Source organism: Lissotriton vulgaris, chromosome 10, assembly GCF_964263255.1.
Source record: "Lissotriton vulgaris chromosome 10, aLisVul1.2, whole genome shotgun sequence".
Lineage (NCBI taxonomy): Eukaryota > Metazoa > Chordata > Amphibia > Caudata > Salamandridae > Lissotriton > Lissotriton vulgaris.
In genome coordinates this window covers 110065583-110080693 of record NC_141698.1, presented here as the reverse complement: position 1 = coordinate 110080693, position 15111 = coordinate 110065583, and positions in this window count along the sequence as shown.

Genomic DNA, 15111 nt, shown 5'->3' with positions numbered 1-15111 from the left:
CACACTCGGCACCTCTGGGCATTAAGCTTGCCTCATCTCTACAACGGCCCCCCACAGACGCCGGGGATGCCCGGTTTCACCTTGGAGATACCCAGAAAGGGACCATCTCACAGGGAAAACCAAGACAGGTTCCCCAGCGGTCTTCAGCGCCAGGATACTCCTTGGAGTCACAGTGTGCTTTACAAGTACACCCACACATTTACATTTACTTAATTTCCCATTTACAGTGATGTAATGTAGGACACACATTAAATGGGTATGGGGCCCGGGCCTAGGGCGGGCCCGTCCGCGCCAGGAGGAGGCAGGGCTGGGCCTCCCCTTTTCCATCAGGCTGATCGGAACTTCCAAAGACTTGGTTAGTGATTGTGGGCCCGATTCACAGAACTAACTTAAGACAAAATCCTAAACGTACTACTTTTGGTATTCACAGAAGTTAGGATTTTGTCTTAAGTTTGTCTTAAGACAGACTTAAGACAAAATCCTAACTTTACTAAATACAATTTAACATAAGAAAAGGAAATCAGCAAAGTTAGAGCCATGAGTCTTTCAGTAACGTAGAGTGCCGTTTGGTGATGTTAAGAGAGACACGGGGCAACGGTAATCGGCTCAATTAGAAGGGTACGGTCCGAAACAAAGCAGATGTTTGTAACCAAACTTATAAATAGAGAGTAGAGAAAGTATACGATGGTGTGTTTTACAGATAGAACCACACCAATAAGAGATATAAATTTGTTGATAATACCAAAAAGGACATTATGTGCAAAAGATGGAAAAGGTTTAATAAAATCACACATAGGAGTCGTTGTGTTGAAATGAAATACAAAGGGCATTGAAAACACATAGCTAATATGTAATTCCTTTTAATGCAGCAGACAAAAACCGAAATTCGGATAATAGAAGGAAGCAAATATCAAGACGCTTCCAGCTACCAATAGGGGAACAGATATATGTCTCCTCCAGACTCCATGATGGGACAATAATCAACTTGCTTTAAAGGTATTATAAAAAAAACTTTTTTTGACTCGAACAGAAAGACTCTTATCCAATTTATCAGTAGAGCAGTATGCTAATAGTTTGTGCATTTCTGTCTATTCCTAGCAAATGTGTATGAGAGGACATTACCCATACGGTGGTCACCCTTGGTACAGCGAACCTATCCATTTCATGTAAACATTTGGATTCAGGTATGAAGTAGTGTCATGTTTTTATTATATTTTTAGTTTACTGAAAAATAAGAACTGTTAACAAATTATGGCATAACATCTACTTTTTAGGTGGAATTTTTTTAATAAAATCCACTTGTCAGAGAATACGCAACCAAAAGAATAAGAAGTTGTGTCGTAAAAGTAGTTCTTAGCAACCAGATTCGCTCAAAGCTTGAGGTATGTTATTAGATTGAACTTTGAATGTGAATCTATTTATGTATAAGCAATAATTGATGATGGATACATACCTTTGCACTAAAAATATAATACAGCAGGAGAACTCAGTGTGACAAATTAGAATGTACTTTGCAAAATCAGCAGAAAAGCCTAATTGTCTGATTCACTCAAATTCTTGAAGCATGTTATTAGCTTGTATGTTGAAAGTGAATCAATTGATCCACAAGTAATAAGTTGTGATGTGAACAATTGTTTGCAGAAAATAATGGGATCTAGTAGGAGAATACTGTGTGATAAAATTAGAGGGTATTCCACAAAGCGAGTAGAAAAGTTCAATTGTTTTATGTAACGTCAGGACAAATTGGGACTCTTTTATAAGTCAATTTTTATTTTTAACTGTGGCATTTTCTTTCTAGTGATTTTAAAAAACCGTCCTGAAGAAGGTGTACCTATTCATACAAGACACCGAAACGCTGCGTCGACTTTTGGTTTTTATTGTAATTTTGTTGTATGATTATGTAATATTGAAATTATGTACTGTAAAGAATTTTTTTTTTATAAATAAACTACTGTTTTGATCACTTATGTATATTAGTTTGTTTGTAATGCTGCAGGATTTTATGTAACACTGAGTACCCAACAAAACTGACGTTTAGCTATTGCAGGGGTCTCCAAACCGGTCCTGGAGGGCCGGATCCATGCCAGATTTTTTGGATATCCTCATTGAAATACATGTAGTAATTTTTAAAATCTGGCATGGATCTGGCCCTGCAGGACCGGTTTGGAGATCCCTGAGCTATTGTTTAGCTGAGTATTATTGTTGCAACTTGACCATAAGGCTGTTCTTTGGGTCGGGTATTGTCTCACCTTATTAATTTAGGCTGGGGACACGATGACATAAGGGATATCCTTAAGCTCAGGGACTTTTTTCTTTTTAAATACCAATTTACCCTGTCCCATATCGGTTTATAGGGTACCTCCCTTTTTTGTTCTTTGAACTCTATGGAGACCTTCAAGCATTCCGCCTTTGTAGAAGTGGTGAGGAAGTTTTAAATGTATCCCAGGGGCGGCTATCGCCGATTAACTTGGGTCCATCTGTAACAGATAGGGTATGTGACAGTGGTATGGCTACTCGTTTAATTCTATTGTTAAAGTTCCAGTACCTTAGATGACAAATTATGGTCAAGGATTTCTAAAAAAAGTGGAGTTTTTACTGAGCCTAGTACTGTCCTTAAAATAGCTTTGTGAAACATTGCGGGGCTCGTAAGTAAAGTAGGACCTCATTCATTGAGAACCTAGACATAATATTCTTCCAAGAGACCTGGGCAGTGGACCAGGCTTTCTGCCAGGGATATATTAAATTTTCAAAACCGGCTGTACTGGGTGAACGGGATAGACCGAAGGGGGGTTTGACATTGTGGGTCAGGCAGAACCAGGAATTCAAGATAGAGGAGATTGCTATTGTCACACAGGATATTCTCGTTGTCAAGTTAATACAGGTAAACACCCCGGATGTCTTACTCATTAATGTTTACTCTAGGGGTCTGCAAGGCCTCAAACATTGTAGCCCAACTTGATGTTTTTTCAACGAATCACAGAGGTAGCAGTAACATTTTAATAGCCGGGGACTTTAATTGCACTTATTATTATTATTATTATATTTATTTTTGTAGAGCGCAGCAGCTACCCTAAGGTTTCCCGGCGCTAGGAATGAAACTGATCAAAGTAACAAAGAGGAGAATAGTGAGCTAATGATAATAGAGTTATTGGTTAAACAACCATGTTTTCAGGTTCTTACGGAATTGCAGGTAGCATTCATTTGTGCGAAGCTGAATTGGGAGGGAGTTCCACAGGGAGGGGGCCAGGTAGGAAAAAGAGCGACCACCCTGTCTAACTCGATTGATCCTAGGTACCTGGAACTTGTGTTGGGTCGAGGAACGTAGGATTCTTGGGGGGGCGTATTGCTGAACCAGAGAGCTCAGATAGGCAGGGGCCTTACCAGCCTTGATTCTATGCATGAAACATAGAGCTTTAAATTTTGCTCGTTGTTCAATACGGAGCCAATGGAGACTCCTGAGACCAGATGACGTAGGGGATTTTTTCGGTAACATGCATATCAGTCTCACAGCTTCATTTTGCACTGTTTGCAGTTTCTTAGTAACATCTTTGCATGCTCCCAGATATAAGATGTTGCCGTAGTCCAGTCTAGGTGTAATTAGAGCTTGGACTACGGTTTTTAATGTATTCTGGGGGAGCATCCACCTGATTTTCTTGAGCCACTTGAGTATGGTAAAACAAGTGGCTGCCACTCTAACCGCTTGTTGTTTCATGGACAGGTGTTCGTCAAAGATAATGCCCAAGTTGCGAGCGGTTTTAGAGGGGGTGGGTGTGGGTCCCATCTGAGAAGGCCAATGTTGTGGGCCCCACAAGGAGGTTTGTTTTCCAAACAGAAGTAGTTCCGTCTTTCCTCCATTGAGCTTTAGCTTATTCTCAAACATCCAATTGGCAATGTTGTTAAGGCCCGAATAGAGGGAGGACGGGTTGGAATGTGCATTCGCCGAAAGTGAATAAACTATCTGGGTGTCGTCAGCATATGAGTAGATCGTCAACCCAGATTGTTCGGCTAAGGTGGCAAGGGGACTGATGTATAAATTGAATAGTATGGGGCTGAGTATCGAGCCCTGGGGAACCCCATAAGGTTGATTGTGGGGTTTGGAAGAGGATGTGGCGGAGAAGACTTGAAAAGTTCTATCAGAGAGAAAACTTTTAAGCCATGCTAGGGCCGGTCCTGTAATGCCACAGGTTTGCAAGGTGTTAAGGAGGATGGTGTGGGAGACCGTGTCAAATGCGGCACTTAGGTCGAGTAATATAAGTGCCACGGTCTCCCCATCATCAACTTGCCGGCGTATGGTTTCGGAAACCCCAAGTAGGGTGGATTCCGTTGAAAATCCTACCCTAAATCCCGATTGGGATGTGTGAAGGAGGTGATTGGATTCTGTGAAGTGGGTGAGTTGGGAGACAATATGTTTCTCCAAGATTTTGGAGAATAGGGGTAGCAGCGAAATTGGACGGAAGTTAGAGGGGTCGTTTGGATCTGCGGTGGCTTTCTTAAGAAGAGGTGAAACCATGGCATGTTTCCATGCCTTGGGGACTTCGGCCTCTCTTAAAGAAGCGTTCAGGAGCTCTAAAATGAGCGTAAGGGAGCGGTTGGGATGTGTGAAGGAGGTGATTGGATTCTGTGAAGTGGGTGAGTTGGGAGACAATATGTTTCTCCAAGATTTTGGAGAATAGGGGTAGCAGCGAAATTGGACGGAAGTTAGAGGGGTCGTTTGGATCTGCGGTGGCTTTCTTAAGAAGAGGTGAAACCATGGCATGTTTCCATGCCTTGGGGACTTCGGCCTCTCTTAAAGAAGCGTTCAGGAGCTCTAAAATGAGCGTAAGGGAGCGGTTGTCGAGTTAAAGGAGGATTTGGGGGGGAAGGGGTCGAGGGGAGAGCCAGATTTAATAGTTGTTATAGTTTCATGCAATGAAGACAGGTTAAGGGGGACCCAGTTGGCTAGATGCTGGGGGTGGACACCTAAGGAGGGGTGTGTGCTAGCCTTTTCAGATTTGGACAGGCTTACCGGGGAGTTCGAAACTGATGGGAGAGTGGTTGGATCTTTGAACTCCTCATATATTTTGTCAATTTTATTCCTAAAGAATTCAGCCAGAGCATTGCACTGTGCAGAGTCCAGGGAAGGAGCTTTCGGTTGGCAGGATGAGCCAGGGAGTTCCTGGACTATTTTGAAAAGTGCTTTGGGCCGATTTTGCGCATTTTCAATGGTTGTTTTAGCAAATTCAGCTCTAGCTGATGCACAGTTGGCATGATATTTCAGAAGGGCTGCTTTATATAATGATTTTTGTGCAGGATTATAGTGGGCGCGCCACTTATGAACCTCTTGATTGTGAGGATATGAATTTCCGTGTAGAGGAGGATGATCAGTGGTTGATTCCACCTTTGGAACTTCCTCCTATAAAAAAGTGGACCAGTGCAGCACTCCAATTGAAAGTATTTTGTCTGGAGCATGGGTTGAGAGCGGCAAATGGTCGCACGGAATCTGACAAACTAGGGATGCCAACATATAATAGTGGGCATCGCTCTAGTCGCATTGAATATTTCATCATAAACAAGGAGTTTTTATCAAAATTGTTGGACATGGTAGTAGAAGCGCGGCCAGAAAGTGATCACAATCCTCTTTTAGTTACTTGGCAGGCTTTGGAATTAAAGCATGTTGATGAGTTGCAACCACGTGTAGATTTTGTAGAAGGTTACCTGTCCAATGATACAAGACACCTTAACTGGGCCAAGGTTGCACTCAACCCTGAGAAAGTGCTAGATATGAGCAATCTAGTAGATAACACCATAGCTGTTCTCCAGAAAGATGCTGTACTTGTGGTACATTTGGACAGAGTTGGCCAGGTACATGAGCTTCTTTTAAATCAACTTAGAACGTTTTTTGAAAATCAAAAAAGGCCCGTATCATCCAATCATAAGGCTGCAGTTTGGTATAACTCTAACTGTTGACTGGCCTATAGAACTTTGGCAGTAGTAATTAGGAGCAAAGAACGGGTCACCATAAAAGAGAAGAGGCAGGCTTATAAAACAGCACAATCCATGGCTAAAAGGGACTGGGATGAAGCTCATTGGGCAGAATTACTTAGTGCATGTTCCGGGAGAGACATGACGAGATTTTGGCACCTGGTGAAGTGGGGGAGTGGGGACCCTAGAAATGTGCCAACGAATCATGTGGAACCGGATCAGTGGGTCCGCCATTTCAAAGGTCAGGTTGCTAGGGACTCAGGTGCCCACGTCACCTTTGTAATGCCGTCTTCTCCCCTCCTCTCAGCATTACAAAACAGGAGGTAGAAAATGCTCTCCTCCAGGTCCCCAAGGGTAGGGCTCCTGGTCTTGACTGCATTCCTGCGGACCATTTTCTCCAAGATCTGGACTCCTGGGCAACGTATATACAATTGCTAATGAATGCTATAGACAAGGGAGCGGCGATTCCTAGCTCCTGGGCAGGTGCAGTAATCCTTCCTATTTTCAAAAAGGGGGACCGCTCCCTACCAGGAAATTACAGGCCTATAAGCCTGATCGATTGCATTCAAAAGGTATTGGCCAGGGTGGTTCTAGGCAGAATGCAGGCTTGGTTGGAGGAATGTTATATCCTTTCCGATTTACAAGCAGGGTTTTGACAGGGTATTAGTATAGTGGACCAGGTTTTAAGGTTTGTTCTTATTTACTGGCGCACCTTTAGCCTGGGGAAAGGCTCAATCTATGCCGCCTTTGTGGACCTTAGGTCTGCTTTTGATTTAGTTCCACGCCCCATGGTGTGGCATAGCCTTTTAAAATTGGGTATGGCATTGAATATCTTGGCTTTTGTTATCAAATTGTATACGGATAACTATGCCCAAGTTAGATGGGACATGGCAGGTAGTACTACAGAAAAGTTCCCCGTAGAGAAGGGTGTAAGGCAGGGGTGCGTATTGGCTCCCACATTATTTTCAATATATATAAATGGGGTTTTGGAATACTTTGAAAATTACCCCATGGATGCCCCGAGTCTAGCAGGGACAAATGTCCCTCTCCTAATGTTCACCGATGACACCCTCATTCTCTCCAAAACATGACAGGGCTTACAACGTGCCCTCTTAAGATTTGAGGAGTTCTGTGCGGGCTATAACCTCGTTGTCAATGTTGACAAAACAAAGTTTATGGTCCTCCAGAACTGTAATAAAGTCATTGGTGAAGTTAAAATGCAGGAGGGTATTTTAGAACAAGCAGAGACTTTTTCATACCTAGGGGTAAATATTGACAAAAAACTCAGTTGGAAGCCACAAATAGACAGCCTAACGGTGAGACATGCTCAACTTTCGGGCGTGTTGCCTAAGGAGCATAGATGCTCTTACACTAAACCTTTACGCCTGTTCTGCAGATCTATAATTCTAAAATTGGTGCTTCAATGAGTTGTGGGGGCATGTAAATTTGGAATCATTAGTGGTGGGTCAAAATACATTTTTAAGATCGTTGATTAGCCTCCCAAAATCAACCCCACTGGTCCCATTATATTTAGATTTGGGATGTCATTCCATTAAGGACGTTGCACATTGTAGGTTAGTAGTATCTTGGAGGAGACTCTGGTTGACTCCTGAGTAGGCCAATTATGCCCTGGCCTTGTTAGAAGTCAGGGAGTTGGATGTAAATAAGAAAATTGCATGGTTTAGTTGTGTTAGAAATATTCTCTGTGAGCTGGGTTTGAGTCGCTTGTGGACCTCCCCAGCCGCAAGTACATTCCCAAGTAAAGCAGAGTTAAAGGCAGCCTATCGGCACATGATAAATCTTAGACGGTTTACAGTTTCTTTTAGTTTTAACCTGTCTAGCACCTTTCTTGAAATTAAACATGAACCAAAATTTGAGCAGTACTGGGATTTAATCACTTTAACACGTGATGGAAAATTATTCCATCAGTTTAGAGCGGGTACCATACCCACTAAGGCCTTTATTTCGAAGTGGTCCAACTCTGATGTAAGTAATAGCAACTGCCATTTCTGTCCGGATAGGGTAGAATCATTGCCTCACATTTCTTTTGCATGCCCGGCATATAGTAAACCGAGGCGACGCTGGTTGAAACCTATTTGTTTAGCCTTGGGTACCAGGGCATATAGTAAGGCAAATAGAATACTTAAAACATCAGTAGATGGCCCCATCACGGTAGCTACGTCTAAGTTCTTGGGTTGGGTGTGTGTGATTCGTTGGACCGAAGAGAGGCATAGGTAAAGTCACTCCCCAGCCCATTAACCGATATTTCATTATTATTGTATTATGTATTTTATTGTGCGATTTGATGCTTTTTTAAGAGAATTTTTTTTTTATCATGTAAATTCCTGGCCGCAAATATAGGATTGTTTTAGAGTTTTTTATTATACTATTTATTGTCTTAATGATTATTACACGTCCTTGTACAAAACAAGTGTGGTGATATAATGATATTATGTTATGTCCAACTTGGCTTCTATGTCTGTTTTGTGAGAACTTTTGTGTTTTTTTTAAATCGAATTAAAGTTTATAAACTGAAACTGGTTATAGGGCCTCCCTATAGAACTTTAGGAGTCACACACTGCTAAAGTGATACTAGGTAGACAGGGAGCTGATGCAAGGTACCATCAGGGGGACCAGTTATCAGAACGTTTCGGTATTCCAAAATAGCTGACGTCATTGCTGGAGAGCAGGGTTCGTCATTGCTGGAGACCAGGGTTCGAGTCTAGGGGTTGCGTCCACATCCTGTGATTCTGGGCAAATCACTTAATCTCCCCGTGCCTGAATGTGTAATGTAAATACGGTGCTCATGTAAAGCGCTCCAATACCTTCGGGTCGAGTTCGCGCTATATAAATATGCAACAAAAATAAGTATTAATAAGTACAATATGATCACACTAAATGGCCATGTGCTCTATATATATATATATATATACTCAATAGTTGGTCGACCTGGGTGAGAAAAAAATGATATGAAATGCATACTTATGCATTAATTTACATTTCCTTGTATATAAGAAAACTGGTACATCAAGAAAACATAATTTGAAAAAGAAAACAGAGCAGATAACCACAGATGCCGAGATGCTATCTTACGGAAGTCGCGAGACACAGCAGGAAACAAAAGAAAAAGCTCGCTCGGCGTTTTTCTGCAATAAATAAATCCAAATGCGAGATAACTTGCTAATGGGAAGTAACTGTAAACTGACATCATCTGAGAGTGGGGTTAGGAGGACTCTGTCAGTGTGCCAGGAGGGAAGGGGGCCGGGCCCCGGGGATATCTGTGCAGACTACAGTCCTGTTGGGACATCTCCAGCAACGCATTCAGATGAACAGTGAAATGCTAAAAGCAATAACAGACAGTCACTGCAGCTGCCCAAACACAAGCGCAAGGAATCCCCGCCTGCAGGCTCTGAGAGCGGAGAAACTCAACGCTCACTGTCTCAACGGGTAAAAACCGCCGGAAGGAATAGTGACGTATGCGTTAACCCGGATACACATTGAATTTCGAAGCCATAAGAGTGGGAGGGTGAGGTTTACAAAGGTTTTGCATTGGGTTAGCGTTACGTTTACACTCAGACCTACGCAAAATTCGTTTCAGGATTTACAAACCAACGCAAATTAGTATTTACTTTGGTTTGTCAGAAAAAGTAACGCAAACCACTGTGTTGCTTTGAGTTGCTCTGTGCCACGGCGGATGGTACATGGGTGTTCCTGTGCAACCGCATGTGGGTTTTGATGCAAAACCCTATCTACTAACAATAGTAAAAAGGATTTTTCACCAAGAATAAACGCCACTTGAAAGGAGTTAAAAAGGAGAAATGTGTTTGTCTCTACCCATACTAGACCACTCAGACACCTTTGCACTACGGTACAAAGGTGTGTGCATGGCGCTTGGCAGCCCGATTACACGCTGGCACCAAGGAGAAAGCAGGATTGTGTCATATCTCTGCAGATATGGTGCTGTTCTGCTATCTCCTGTCACGCAACGCATCGCAGTGCAGCAAGTTTGGGTGCTGTGCTTTGTGAAAGGTACGTAAATCTGGGTCGACGTGTCCAGTACGATGTGTTGTTTGTGGGTTTCTCTAGTCGGTAGATGCATGAAGCGAAGTACAGGGAGCACATAGAAAGTACCACTTTAGCAGAACAGACCTCGTAGTTCCATGTGTGAGTATCAGGTACTTCATTTGAGTGTTGAGATGAGTCCTTGTTTTTATAAAGGTTCAAATAGTGCTTTAAAAGGACCGGTAATGCTAGGTACTGAGTACTTGTGCGTCTGTAGTTCGAGACGAAATGCACTTCTCAGCAGAGGTACTTTTAATGGCAGAGTGCCGGCACTTCTCTAAAGTAAGCTGGAACTCTGGCATAGGGTACATGCACTTCTATTTTTGCATTTCAAGCACTGGGTTTAAACTAAGCTACGCATCCCAGCATGCAAAGCAAAACCTGGACAGGATGACTCGCTCTTTAGGGAAACCTAGAGTTCTGTCCGAAACTGAAGCAAAGAGGAAAGGAAGGCAGAGAGGTAGGGAGGAATTGGGAGGACAGAAAGCCTCTGCTGTGACTGGCTGTGTCCTTTTGTAGGCTCACATACCAGGCATGCATGCATGCATCTACAAAGTGATGTCCACACTGAGTTGGACCGGCAAACCAAAAAAGTAGAATGGAAGGGGTAAAGCAATGCAGAGGGGAGTGTGGGTGGGCAGAATCACGGAGGGCTGGGCGAAGCAACATAAAGCAGGGGAAGCAAAGCAAAACAGGGGTAGGGTGAAGTCATAATACACACTTGAAGGGGTGGAGAGGACAAAACAACAAATAATGAAGTATACAAACAGTGACAAATTCGTATGTTTGAAAAAATTGCCCCCACTCATACACAAATGTGTGTGACATGCTTCATCATCGGGTCTGCTACGACGCCCTGGCGTAGCCATGCTCAGAGCGGAGCTTAGGGAGGGGAAACATAAACCACTGAGACAACACAGAGATTAAACATGACAAACAATATTCACAACAGAATGTGTCAGTCCAAGACTGGGTACAGTGATAGAACAAAAAGTGCAGTCAAAGTAATGAGTTTAAAACGGGCTCATGGATACCTAATGTACCTTTATTCGTTGGTCTCAAGGTCAGGATTCAAAAAGAAAGAATAACGGATGGTGGTGTTAAGGAAGGAATTTTAGGAACCTATAACACCCCTCCTAAACTGCTGGAGTCAACATGTTTCACCCTGGGCGTGCCCCCAATCAGTAGGTCACATTGGTCTTCTTCAGGACGTCTATCCGTCCCAGTCCCATAAAACACCTCCTTACCTTAATAAGTTGTCAAGGAGATAAAGGTAGATCTAATTGATCTTGACCATGTGAAGGGAATTCTGCCAACCCGGAGTACACATACGAGTTTATTGGCAAATTAAACTTGAAATGGCGTCAGTGGGGTGGAGTTCCAAAGAGCACAACGCTCTGATGGATGACTCCGTCACCTCTCATGCCCCTGTGGCTGACGCCGCGAAGATGAATAGTCACACAGGGGCAAAGGTGGTGGAAAGAACACAGGCTTGGGTGGGAGGAGTGAACATGGAAGGCACGTGTGGGGGGATTGCAAATGAACAGGGGACAGTGGAGGGGACTAATGGACTAGAGAGAGCGCAACATGGAGTAGAGAGAGAAGCACATGGGCAAAAAAGCAATGTGGGCTAGAAGTACATGAGGGCATCACAGAGTGGACACAAAAGGGTAACAAAGGAACTTTAGTGAGCACAGCAGAGGGGAGGAGTACACAAGAGCATATGCTCAAAAACACACACACATTTGTAGAGTGATAAAAGAAACAGTAGTGTCAGAAAAGAGAAAAGTGGAAGGATGCAATTAATGCATCCATGTTTCAGGGGAGGGACAAACAGTAATGTGGCAATATTATGTGGTATGGCTGGGAGGCCTTACCACGTAATATTCACACAATACCCAAAAGTGGGCGTCAGATTCAAACTAGTAATCCTTCTCTCAGTCCTGGTAGAGTGGCAAAGAGCTGACAGGTTTACTTATAAGCAAATGTGTAAAGCATTTTTAGTACCAACATTAACGATACCTAATTGACACGACTCGAAAAAATCTGACACCAATTTATAAAAATAAAGCTTATTTTTATATAAATGTTGACACCAAAACAAAATCAATACAAGGCAGATAACCGGAGTTATCGATTTTAAAGTATTCAAAAAATCAATAATTTGCAGAGCAATCAAACTTCACCATTGCGGTCAATAGGAAAAATCTCAGGTGACACTCAGGGGATCATTATGATGGAGTGGGGACATCAGTCCGCCTGCCATCATAGCGGTGCTGGGACCGCCCGCCAGATGTGCGGCAGTCCCACTAGCCCAATTAGGATGCGCCCGCCAGCATGGCGGGCGCATCCTGGCCTTTTAACATTGCGGACGATGCTGTTGGCTGCAGCACCGTTCGCAATGCCAAAATGCCATGATGTGCATTTCCATGCACAACGTGGCAGGCACCAAGCGGTGCCTGCCACCTTGTGCATGGGAATGCAGGGGGTTAACATGGGTACCCCCCAGTGCACCTACACCCTCCCCCACACTGAGGGGCCCCGAAAAGTCCCAAACCCAGCGCCGCCACGGAAAGGCCTCTTTCAGGGCACATCATAATATGGCAGGCGGTACCTGAAAGGCACCACCACCATATTAGTGGCCCTTCTCCGTCCGCCAGGCAATCGAGGCAATTGCCTCAGGTGGACAAGCGGCGGATTGACTTTGCGTCTGCCGCGATACCCACCGCCATCCTAATTTGGAGGTGGGTAAAATGCACAGTGATGGCGGAAGGACTGCCACCCCCGGCCCGACGGTGGCGGTCCTTCCACCATCATAATGAGCCCCTCAGTCACTTGCAGGATGAATTCAACGGAACCCATTTGGAGTTATGGTCTTGAGGGTCTACATACCATGCGTAGACAGTCAGAACAATTTTATCTTGCCCATGGATTCAGGGTGCAGCAGTGACCTGGCTGTCCTTGGTGCTGAAAGTGAGCAGCAGGAGGCATCAAAAACAGAACTTAAGAAAACAATACTCACCGTTTGACTTCAGAGGAGCCCCTCGGAGGAAATGCTTGGAGGGGCCCCTGGACCAGGAGTCATGAGGTAGAACAGCTCTACCTAGCTCAGTTGCAGAGGTGTGCCAGGCTATCAGTGGTGCTGAACCAGACTGCTGGTGCTGGCGTTACCAGGCGTGCCAACAAAGCCATCTTTGGGATGCAAGAGCTTTCCAACTGTGTCACAGAAGTAGAGGGAGGATGATGCAGAAGGTTTCCTCCACATGGGGCATCAAGTGAAGCAGTTAGTAGTCAGCAAGACCATCAACAAGCCTTCGTCCCGGCAAAGGTCACAACTAGGTCAATCTTCTTCCAGAGGTCCTGGGAATGCCCTAGAGGGCTAAGACTTTTTGAGGTTCAGGACTACACTTCTGAGAAGGTACGTGGCTGGTTATGTTTGGGCTACTCCCTGACAGAACCTAGCGGACAGTCCTTATTTGGATCCTGAAAGTGCGGTTTGTGCCTGCCAACTACAGGGGACTGGCACCTCTGGTCCTAGGGAGTCCTGGTAAAGTATTTGAGTCGCAGAGGAGTTCACCATCCTTCTGGAACCGGTCTCTGGTCCGGGACATGTCATAGTTAAGTGGGTGCAAGGGGGTGCCACAGGTGCAGCACTGCATGCTTCTTCTTTGTGGAGTCCTACCTTGTGCTGACACAGCTTCTTCTTTGTCCTTTTCTTGTTCAGAACAGATCTGCAGTTCTGGTGCCAGAGGTGCCCCTTAAACCCTTGGATTTACGGGGTATTTTGAGGTGTGAGGGCTGGTAGCCAATAGGCTACTAGTCCTGAGTCTATTCTGCTCCTGAGGTGACCACATCCAGGGGTTTATATCACCAAACTACCCAGACCCACTATTCTTGGGACTTTTCAAGGTGGCACAAGCCATTCTTGACTCTACAGACCCACTAGTCCACCTTAGAGGTGTGGCTAGTTTTTGGAGGTAGTACGCCTCCTCAATACCTAATTACCCACCTGCTCGGAAACATGAGTGCCTGAGTGATTGGATGGGGGCATTGGCTCCAATGGGAGACAAGTCACTTACAAATCAAAGGCGGGAAACCTTTGAGGCTCACCGCCCCGATGGGTCTTTCACTAGCCATCATTGGAGGGTGGAGGTGTGACCTCCTTCCTGCCCAGGCCTTTTGTCTCACATCCTCTAGGAATGATAGCACTGACCAGCAGGAGGTCAACCTACTGTATTGATGGAAAACAGCTTAAAAAGAAAGCCAACCAATGCACAAAGAAACTCTGTATCTCGGTGGGCAACCTCTAAGGATGCTACACGGGTGCATGCCAGCTCACCCTCTACACAGGAATCGTGTCAGGGGTGAAAAAGCATGTTTTTTTATACCAAACACAATCAAACTTGATGGTACCATTGTGGAGCTGGCTATCTCATTTTTGTCCAGTAGCCTCTCCACATTCACATATGACCCGCCATTCACTTACAGTAAACTTGAATGGCAAGGTTACTATAGAGCGCTGTACATATATGCCTTCACCATTAAGATAACACACCTTGCACCCTGTTCTTTAGGAGGCCTACCTTAAGGGTAACCCACATACCTTGAGGTAGTGAGGGGACTCTGACACACATGGTGTACAGAGTTGTATTCAAGTGGAGAAGCGTCTTGTGCAAGCTGTGGTAGAAGCCCTGCAGATGTTACTTTTACTCAGGTCACTCAGGGTGGCACAAATAATGCTGTAACCCTGGTGACCCTTTTAACACCCTTGCCCTGGGTACCACTGGTACCATATACTAGGGACTTATAAGAGCGATGGGTTAAAGCTTCTTGCCAATTGAGTGTACCCAAATTCACATTACATTTTGAGGGAAAGAGCACTGGCACTGAGGCCTGGTTAGCAGGTCACAGTGCACTTCCAGTTCTAAAACAACAGCATCTAGAGCAAAAAGTGGGGGGTGACCTTCCAAAAAGGGCACTTTCCTACACTCTTGCAGAGTGCTTAAAGAAAAAGAAAAAGTAGTGCCAGAAAAAAGAAAAGTACAAGGATACAATTAATGTGTCCATGTTTTATGGGAGGGACAAACA